The sequence below is a fragment of the Notothenia rossii genome, assembly GCF_949606895.1.
Source record: "Notothenia rossii genome assembly, chromosome: 10".
Taxonomy (NCBI): domain Eukaryota; kingdom Metazoa; phylum Chordata; class Actinopteri; order Perciformes; family Nototheniidae; genus Notothenia; species Notothenia rossii.
In genome coordinates, this window is record NC_136908.1 from 54039491 (window position 1) to 54049106 (window position 9616).

The 9616-nt window shown below is 39.5% G+C and overlaps 1 protein-coding gene across 2 annotated transcripts in view; it reads right to left on the bottom strand.

The window, feature by feature from the left end:
* large1 (LARGE xylosyl- and glucuronyltransferase 1) overlaps positions 1–9368 on the bottom strand; it is a 66131-nt gene extending 56763 nt beyond the window's left edge. The window contains exon 1 of one of the 2 annotated variants that reach the window (XM_079654145.1): positions 8829–9368. The gene's annotated coding sequence lies outside the window, so the exon portion shown is untranslated. The remainder of the gene's footprint in view (positions 1–8828) is intronic. The other variant, XM_079654146.1, reaches the window with a different exon arrangement.
* Between the last annotated feature and the right edge of the window lie 248 nt (positions 9369–9616).

Here is a 9616-nt window from a genome sequence, read left to right on the forward strand (position 1 = left end):
TAAACGATTATCCATTACCTTTGAAAACATCATATTTTTGGAGGGAAAAAAACTTGATTACCCTGAACTTTAAGTATAGCTCAACTGAAAAACCAATACAAAAAAAAAAAAAATGTAAATATAAAAAAAAAAAAAAAAATCGTTTTATTTCGATGTTGTTTTCATAATCATTGCAAGCCAAAATCGTAATTGCGATTAAAATACGATTAATTGAGCAGCCCTAATTTCAGCCATACCTCACAGTTGCATATGGTCAAAATCAAGTGACCTATGACAATCAGTTATAATGTGACTCAATATTAAGGTCACAAGCTGACACTCTAGCAAATTAAATTAACTAAGGAAGACCATAAGAGGCGGTAGACCAGATAAAAGGGGCCAATTTTTCAATCAGTGATAAATACACAAAGCGCACAATGCATATTAAAACCATCCAGTTTGCAATGCAGAGGCATACAAATGAATGGTGGCCCTCTATTCTGTGGAGCCAAGAAAAGAGCAGAGAATCTCTCTCGACATGATAATCAAGAGTGGCCATAGGTCAAAACAATCCACATTATCCTGACAGGTGTACGGAGCGTACTGAGGACTAAATGGCTGCTGCTTTCCCCACAGAGAGAAGAAAAATATATTGATTATGCTGGGGGAGTTGCCTTCCAATTCATTATGTTACCTCAGCTGTATTAGTATTCTGTTATAGTTTGGAGGGACGTGAGCACTGCCATGGGATTAAGGCTCTACAGTTTTGATGTCATTGGCGCTGAGAAGCATATAGTGTGCCGTATTACAGAAAATGTTTTCCTATTAAATTGCAGTTTAGGTATAAACCTCACTTATAGCTGTAGCAAACCCTTGGCATTTTAGGTCCAATTCATATAAAGCAGCACTATACATTCATACAGCAGCTCCAAGATAACCTGATGTTGGGCTGATAGGGACATAGACCTTTGGATGCCCGTCTGAAGCAATTATTCATGGATACCTTGGAGCTGGGAGCTAGACAGACCCAAAGCACACGTCCTATACTGAAATCTTCAAGGTGATATTTTCCTCACTCAGGCTGCAAGTTATTTGTTGTTGTCAAAGGACAAATAGTGCCGTGTTGGTACAGGGAAAGTAACAACTCTAAAAGTTTATAGCAGATTGTTTATTCGAATGCATACTTCTTGCAAAATTCAGATTTAAAAAAATAACCTGAGGCAGAATCACTACATGTTTAATATGCAACAGTTTAATCTTTCCACATAGCATCCCCATCGCACCTTTCTGAGAGCAATAGTGTGTCTTCTTAAAGGTCACTTATTATGCAAAATCCACTTTCTCCTGTTCTTTTCTACATCAACATGTTGGCTGAAAATGAGCTGATCAGATTTTGTCCACTTTATGATGTCATAACAATGTTTTGGCTTGTGTAACCATTAGCCAATCACCAACCAAGGTAACCCCCCCCCCCTTATCCCCTGAACCATTGTGTTCTTTTTAACCAAATATCTCTCAGAGGGGCGTGGGGAGGGGCTCCTTATTTTCATCTAAAGACAGAGAATCCGCACTTTGGAAACAGGGCTGAAACAGAGGGGATTATGGGATGCTGAAATGATCTGTTTGGTGTTTGGAGCCAAACACTTCAGAGACATGTTTTGTATATATCTGAGACCTATAATATATTGATGAAAAACAGTACAATAGGGGACCTTTAAGTTGTTTACAAAAGAGCCCATGCGCTTCTATTTGGAAATGTCTAAAATGTTTTTGAAAAGAGCTGGTGACGTCACTGAAGAAAATGGAGGAAATGTCTTGCTTTTGGCTATGTCTTTCAGACCGAAACTATTTTGTCAAAGACAGAAAAGGATATTTGTTTGAGCAGATCAGCCAGGCAGAAGCTAAATGTTGCTGCCGGTGAGTGCTGTTCTTCTATCGCCGTCAAAGAACGTCATCATTGACCTACGGGTGTCAGATTTGGTACAAGCTCATCCATATGAAGTTTGAGAGCAAGAATCTTCTGAAATATCATTTAGGACAGATGCTCTTTGCATTAGTACGTTTTTCCTTGGTTGTACATTCAATAACAATAATAAAATCAACGCTGAGTCATGGTTTGTAAGTGAAAGTGTTTTCCTGCTCTCTCATAAACCCACCAAGCGCATACCATGGGGAGAAAAGTAGGGCACAGGACTAAAAACAGAAATGGTGTCATCAGTGTTTTCCCCATAAAAGCTGACACTCAACACAGGATTCCGCTCTCAGCATAAAGGTCCAGAGATTGAAAATGGGTTGTCCGAATTATTTTCCGAACAACATGCTCGCAAAAGAAAAAAACACAGCCTGTGTAACTACTGAACTTTATGTCAGGATTATTGTCTCAGTTCAAATCGGACACCTAGCATAAGTATCAGAGGATTCAGTATTGGCTTCAACCTGATCCATCCTCTCGTTAGTGTACCGCTTAGTTTCATAACTTTACTCTACTAAATAATTACAGAATGTGACTGAGATCATGTATTATTGGGAACAAGTAGCTTGCAAAAAAAAATCCAAACAAACCCCCTTCGGTTAATCCAACATTAATGATAATGACCCTCTTGGTATGATTTCCTTCTTTTCATGTTGTTCATTATTTGCACATGGATGGATGGACAGTATAATATAATGCAATCCAATTACTGTCCAACAACATAATGTACTACGGCATGAAAAATACCAGCGCTGAATCATCACATCTGAGAGTCTCAACGATAAATAGAATATCATGAGCTTTGGAAGATTTATCGCAGCGGTGCTGTTCATGATACCTAGCCATGCATTTCGTTGTAATATCTCTGGCTCCTGCTATCGGCCCAACGCAACAGAGGTGAATGTATGTGGTGTTCACAGCTTGACAGGACGTTTGAACAATTGATGTTATTTATATTGTTCATACAAAGCTTTCTTCTTCTTATACTGGATATAAATAAACAATCGTGAAACAGACAGCAGGTTACCAGAGCTGCAGACTTGAAACATGCAGTTTCTCTAGATTTACCCCTTCGGTAACATCATATTGATGCGAAGCCACATACAGGTTGTTCAGTTTGTTTGAAATGAATACATGTTTGTGAGTTTGTTTTTCATGAAAGTCTATTTGTATTGTCTACAGTTTTATATTTTGTCAAAGGAAGTAGCAACGGCGACATCATTTTAATGACTGACAGATGTACCAAATTGGTGTGCTATTGTGAATCAATAGATGTTAGTAAATGTCATTATGATTTGTTTGCTGGGAAAACGTCCAAACCAGGGTTTAAGGGTGTTTCTAATTCAATTTCCGGTTACCTTTGGGAGTGGAAATAACGTTTCAGCATTCACACCATGACAACACAAAACAATGTAAAAAAGCAGAGGACATGGTGTTTGACCCAAAGTCTCTTGGTGATCTCTATCCGGGGTTTTAATTATGAACCTACAATAGGAGTAGGTGGATCAAACTTCTACCTGAGCATCCAAATGGAAAACAAACTGGTGTTGAAGGCCAATGAGATAAGATAAGATAAGATGGACTTTTATTAATCCCTCGTGGGGAAATTGTTTCTCTGCATTTGACCCATTCTAGTGTTAGGAGCAGTGTGCTGCCATTTTGAACGGTGCCCGGGGTGCAGTATAGGGAACGGTGCCTTGCTCAGGGACACCTCGGTAGCACTTGCTCTTGCCGGGACTTGAACTGGTGACCTTCCAGTTGCCAAGCCAAGTCCCTATCGACTTTGCCAGCACCGCCCCCGAGGAAGATGTCGACTCCAGGGGCTCCTTACTTATTCATGCATACCTCCCGAGTTATGGTCTGGCCATCTCATGATAAACATGGTGATCTGACGGTAGGTTCAAAGGATCACCAAACTTATATAGTCAGCTATGAAGATCATAGGAGTCAATCAGCAACCCAAACTTCAGCTCACTTTTGAAAAACCACCTAAATAAAAATGATCTCAGATCCATCCCACGTTTTCCAGCCTGAGTTTAAGCCACTGCCCTCAAGAGGCAGCACTGTTTCAACAGTCATTTGTCTACCTGACTCTTAAAGCCTGTGAAGTGGACATATTATGCTCATTTTGGGGTTCATATTTGTATTTTGTGCCGTGGGAAAGAAACTCCCACTGGAGGGAACTTTGAGATGTATCCTTTGCAGGCCATTTACATGCACACAAACCTAAATATAGCTCCAAAAGGGCCCCTTTAACACCACCGGATAACATATGTGGATGCTCTATTTGTCCTTGTCATTGTTAATCACTGTATGTTGAACTAGATGCAGCACACAGAGAAATTAAAACGCAGCACACGGGCAACTGAGAATGAAATGTTTAGACATTAAGAATGAATCAAATGTAATCAATGGGAAATAATGAATAACAAATTACATCTATAATGAGTCAGTGAGCTGCAGCATTATTCTTTGTTTACTGAATAAATCAACGGTTTTGATGAAGAAATATTAAGGTTTAGGGACATTTCAGTGGCAGACTGAGCTAATCTCTGCATTAGTACTCTGAAGCTATCAGGAACAATTTGTTTTGGAGAAGAAAACTAAATTACAATGTTCCAGCACTCATTGCAGAGAGTAGCAGAATCCAAGTGTTGTGAGATACGGTGTGAGAGTAGGAGATAATGAACCTTCAGAAAGTGGTCATGTTTCCTGGATTTTATGTTGGTCTAATATATAATTAAATAGTCTGTATGTCTTAGAGTGCCACATCAAATTGATGTGAAAAAATCCAATTATTAATTCTAACGCTTCATTCTGTAGTCTGTCACCCGTGAGAGCGTAACCGGTTACATATGCATGTATTACGATCAAGAGGAAATATTTTTAAGTTTGCCAAGTCTATAGAAAAGAGTGCATTCAAGCTGGAACTAACGATACTAGGATTGGTTAAATTAAGATTCTACATTTCACTATGTGTATGATTAAATGTTAATGTTATTCAAATCCTTCGGTTTCCATTTTTTTGATCGTCTTGAAGGACACTATCTTAAAAAGAGTATTTTACTCAAATGTGATTTTCACATTAGCAATGTACATAATGCTTTGTGAAGGTTTGGCAGCATGTTTGCATTACATGTATAATGGAAGATTCATAACCAATGCTAATCCTGAATGCTAATGCAGGATATGCCTTTAAAGAGTGACGTACACATTACATTGTTACCTCCACCAGAGGGGATATGACTCAGTTTAAGGGGCTTGTTTGTCAAGATCAGAGGAACAACTACACACAAAATGCTTTGCGAAAATAAAATGAAGAAATGACATCCGTAAAAACTGAAACTAACCAATAACAGACACTAAAAAACCACACTAAATTAAAAAACACTCAACAGCATGAGTCCAGATTAGACCAGGCCAATTTTAATAAGTGGGTCTTAAGTCGCTTTTCTAAAAAGGGACCACACATTGAGTGCAGAGCTTGCCACAGTGTCTGAGCCACCACTTCAAACTAAAAAACATTTTGATAATGATTACTACTCAGTTAACCTGCTGGGAGGGAATTATGACCTGTTAGACTTCCTTACAATATAAAAAGGACTGGCAATTGGGGGTTAAGTATCTTGCCCAAGGACACTTGAACATGTCAGCTTCAGGGACTGGGGATCGAACCAATGATCCTGTGATTGCTAGACACCTATTTATCCCCTACGGATCAAATAAATGCAGCAGTTTGAAGGAAATGATATGTAAATAAGTATGATTGAGGGAACAATGCCCAATTTTAAAAAAACAACACGCAAGCGATAATAAAGGGTTAAGTTTGGTTGTTTTTAAGGCTGATGTTACATTTTGTCACTTTTCAGAATGTCTCATTCATGTATTTGTCACATTTCGAGAAGATACTGTACTTTTTCAGCAACAGTAGGTAGTGACAGCTGGCCTATACAGTACACTGCAAAGGCTCAGGAAAGAAATTGCTCTTAAATCTAAATCTGCATTAGTGTAGCAGAGAGCGAACAGACAAATGCTGGCGGTAAGCAGCCATGTAACCAGGCACTGAATTACTCCCACATGACCGCCCACTGAGGATGGAGAGAAAAGGGCCAGTCCATTCAGTGTGAATGTCAGAGGTTATTTCAGCAGCATCTCTTCAGGGCAGTGAACAGTCACCCCACCGCCTCGCTACATCTGGGAAACACTGCACAACAATCGTCACAGTAACTGACTTCCTCCTGCCTAACATCCACTCTCTACAACATCATACAAACACACCTAGACTAAATGTTGCCTCACTATAAATCAGCAGATGCAGTAGTATGCTGGTGAGAGGCTGCGGGCCAATCACAATCCAATGAAAATCAAGCAAAATAAATATATTTTAGATAATGTTGTTAAATAAAGATATAATTATGCTGCAGATAATATCGCAAATAGCCAGACCTTCTAAGAATATCTTAAATGGAGAGAAAGTATTAATAGCTCAACAGTGCCTACACTCTCTCAAATGTTCATTCAACTTCACTACTCGTATGGTCGTAGTTTCGGAGTCTGAGCTCATCTCCAGCGGAGGGGCATTCACTTGCGGAACATCTCCAGTGATTACATCGTGATGAGTGCATCACCTGAAATGTGGCTGTTTAATGCCGCCGGGCCGGAATGGGGAAATCAATGAAGCAGTGGACAGAACAGGCTTGTTTGCTGTTCCACCATACAATCCCCGGAGAGTCGGCATCCACACTCATTAATGAAGACAAACAGACATGATACTGATACACTATGAACAGGACGGATGGAGATACCCACCGTCTCTGAATGTCTTAAGGTTATTGACTTATGGTGTCTAGACTGTATATGTTATTGCTTAATTCTCTGGGTTGCTTGCTATAAAAAGGTGACCATAAGGAATAAAATATATTTAAAAAAATTAAAACAGGCCCTATTAGGCTTTTTGGGTTCTCCCTTTCCTGTAGTGTTATATAGGTTTTAGTGCATGTCAATGGTCTGCAAAGGCTAAAAATCCCAACATTCACACCAGAACAGTTTCTCTCCCATACACTCCCCCCTGCCTGAAAAACCTCAATTGGACTGCTTTGTTTACTTCCATAACATAGTGACATCACTGTGTAACACTCAAGCTTCTATTGGCTAGCGCTCCAACAAGTGATGATGATTACCAAGTTAGGAAAATTACATTTGAAAAGTACAGTATTTTTCAAGCAAAAACTGGTCCCTTCTGGTCAGTTTTATATGGACTGAATATTTTGGGATTTTTAAATGTCAGAAAATTAAATCTCCAGACACAGCCTTACTCTTGAAAATTCTGATTGTATTTTCAGACATTTTAGACCAAATGATCAATCAAATAATTGACAAAATATCACCAATGATGGCAATCAGTTGTAGCTCTGGGGCCTTGCAGTTAGTCAATGTCATTATTATGACATCTAGAGGCTAAAAGCTTGATTGATAAATGATCACTACTGAAATCATCATGAGATGCTGCCCTGATGAATGCTGGACTAACTTTCTTCCTCAGCCAGGAGCAGCAGTTGTACGCAGCCCTTGTAACTTAGTTTAACCCAATCGTTGCCCAGTGAAAACCATAAGTCTTAAAATGTATGGTTTAAAAAAAAATCTTCCTCACTGTGTTTAATAGTGTTGAAACTCATTGGACTCTATGAAAAATGCTATGCCAAAAAAACTGAAAACAAGTCTTAGTACTTTTGTAGCCGAAGGAGAGCGATAAAAAAAGCGAAATTGTCAATTAAATAGAAAAACAATACAAATCTGTAGAAATGTAAATTTAATCCAGCAAAAATATTGTAAATTCTGTGGTTAAAAGAACAACTTTTTTTTCAATGTCCTAAAAAGATAACTTCAATGTATAGTAAACATTTGTATTTCCTTCATAGGTGAATACGAACTGGATACATTTTGACACTACTTACGTTATATTACATATCACCAAAACCATTTTAAAACACTTCTTCATTAATATATTATTAAACGAAAACACTAATGTATATATTTAAATACACATCTTACATATTGTTGTACAATGTGCAAATGTGTACTCTAACCCCTTATGTTAATATAAACATAAGTATCCTATGTTAATTAATATTACTTTAAAAAGGGGTTCGTTTTGTTTCTTATGGACTTTAACTTCTTATGTTTGTGAACATATTTTGTATTTGATCTTTTAATTGTAGATTCGTTCTTTTCTTTTTTAACTCTTTTCAAATCTGAAATGGAGCAACTGGCACACAACAACTAAATCCCTCCTTTCTTTTCAACCACTTGTTTTGAAGTGATTAGTGGAAAAGTAAATGAGAAATGTGTTAAATCCACAAAGCTCAGCAGGGTTTGCATTAAGCTACTATCTCTTCTCTCTGCTTTTACACTGTGTCTCTGTGCAACTGTTGCTGTTCCACTCTCCACTGTGACCAATGTCTGCTGATGCACCCGAACAGAAAGCACAAGGACTGGAAAGAGGCACAAATTAGCATACTTATAAAACACAAACTTGTTTCCCTTTACTTCCAGATTTCCCAAAGAGTATGAGACATATGGAAGAGGAAGGCTGACAAAAGCAAGGTGCTGCTAATCCTACCCCCTCCTGTATTTAGTGTAATAAAAAAGGAGCAGTTTTCTGCAGGTTTTGCATGGTACAGATCCTAAATCAGCTGCGTGGCTGGCTGTATGAACAAAACATGGACTATACATATAAATAGAGGCCTTAATGGAAATTTGATCACAAGGACTTTTTAAGGTTATGATCACAAGTGAAACACAAGTCGTGGCAAAAATATCTCAGCTAGAATGAAGCTGGTAGTGAGGTAAGGTCAGAAAAACTGCGGAATGCACTCACCTGATGCAGAGACTTTTAGATGTCCTTAATCAAATAAATCCCCAGGAATAAATCGCTTCTTCAAAACGAGAGTGCAGGTGACAGTTCTTGCGCAAAATAAGACAATGTTCCGCCGCTGAGTTGTTCTTGTAGTTGGGTCTGTAGCGGGATGTTTACCGGGCAGCAGCCTCAGCTGTTAGCCATGGCTACCAGCAGCAACGGCTGAGTCCTTCGCCTTCCTCACACTCAAATCTCACACAGGTTTTGTGGTGTCTGTTGTGTCTCCTTTCAATAGCATTACCAGGGTCTGGATGAATGTGAGCAGCAGTCAGCGACACACAGGCGGCGGGGAGCAGCGGACCCGCGGCGGCCTCCGTAGCTGAAACCCGGGGACTCGGTCGGAGCTCCGCCGGTCAATTAAAACCACTTCCTACTGTCCGGTGGAGCAGAGTTATATCCCTTCCACGGGGGTAAGTCCGGTATCACCCAGGTCCTGCTTGTGTGAGTTTTCGGCCTCAACACAGCAGCTCTTTCTTCCTGACAAGCTTCCAGCGTCCAATCACAGCTCGGCATCCAGAGAGGGGACGCCGGGGAAGAAGGAGTGGATCAGGACGGACTGGAGTCTGGACCGGACCGGCTGTGGTTAGGGGCTCAGATTCAGGAGGGTCACACTCATTTTAGTTCAGGGGCCACAGCCAAATTCGTCACAAATGGGCCGGATCAGTCAAATCATAGCATAATGACCTATGATAACTACCTTCTGTACATTCTGAAAATGTTCACGTTTAATTAACTATCTACAAAACATT